Source organism: Myotis brandtii, unplaced genomic scaffold, assembly GCF_000412655.1.
Source record: "Myotis brandtii unplaced genomic scaffold, ASM41265v1 scaffold17, whole genome shotgun sequence".
Classification (NCBI taxonomy): Eukaryota; Metazoa; Chordata; class Mammalia; order Chiroptera; family Vespertilionidae; genus Myotis; species Myotis brandtii.
Genome location: NW_005356259.1, coordinates 9534867 through 9535145, shown reverse-complemented (window position 1 = coordinate 9535145; position 279 = coordinate 9534867). Strand labels below are relative to the sequence as shown.

Sequence of the window (279 nt, the reverse complement as noted above, 5' to 3'; positions counted from 1 at the left end):
ACCTGCGCCCGCCGCTGCCAGTGTCCGGGGCTGCCGCTAAGGCATTACGGAGGGAGAAGCCACCGGCCCCTGTAAGGTAAACCTTGGAGAGGGAGGGAAGTAAGTTAACAGCGAGAGAGGAAAATAGAAGGAGGGGAGAGAGCGAGAAGAGAGAGCGAGCAGTGTGCGCGCTGGTTCCCCAAATCTTGCAGCTCAGCAAGCGGGCGCCGAGCGGCGGCAGCCCTGGGAGACTCACAAGCGCCAGGGACAGCCCCGAGCCCTGCTCCCTGTCTGGTCTCT

General features: G+C 63.4%; 1 long non-coding RNA gene across 1 annotated transcript in view; it reads left to right on the top strand.

Moving 5' to 3' along the window:
- The first annotated feature begins 6 nt into the window (after window positions 1-6).
- The window catches only part of LOC102243335, a 1416-nt gene continuing 1143 nt past the window's right edge, over window positions 7-279 (top strand). The window contains exon 1 of the long non-coding RNA XR_313402.2: window positions 7-76. This is a non-coding gene — a long non-coding RNA (uncharacterized LOC102243335). The remainder of the gene's footprint in view (window positions 77-279) is intronic.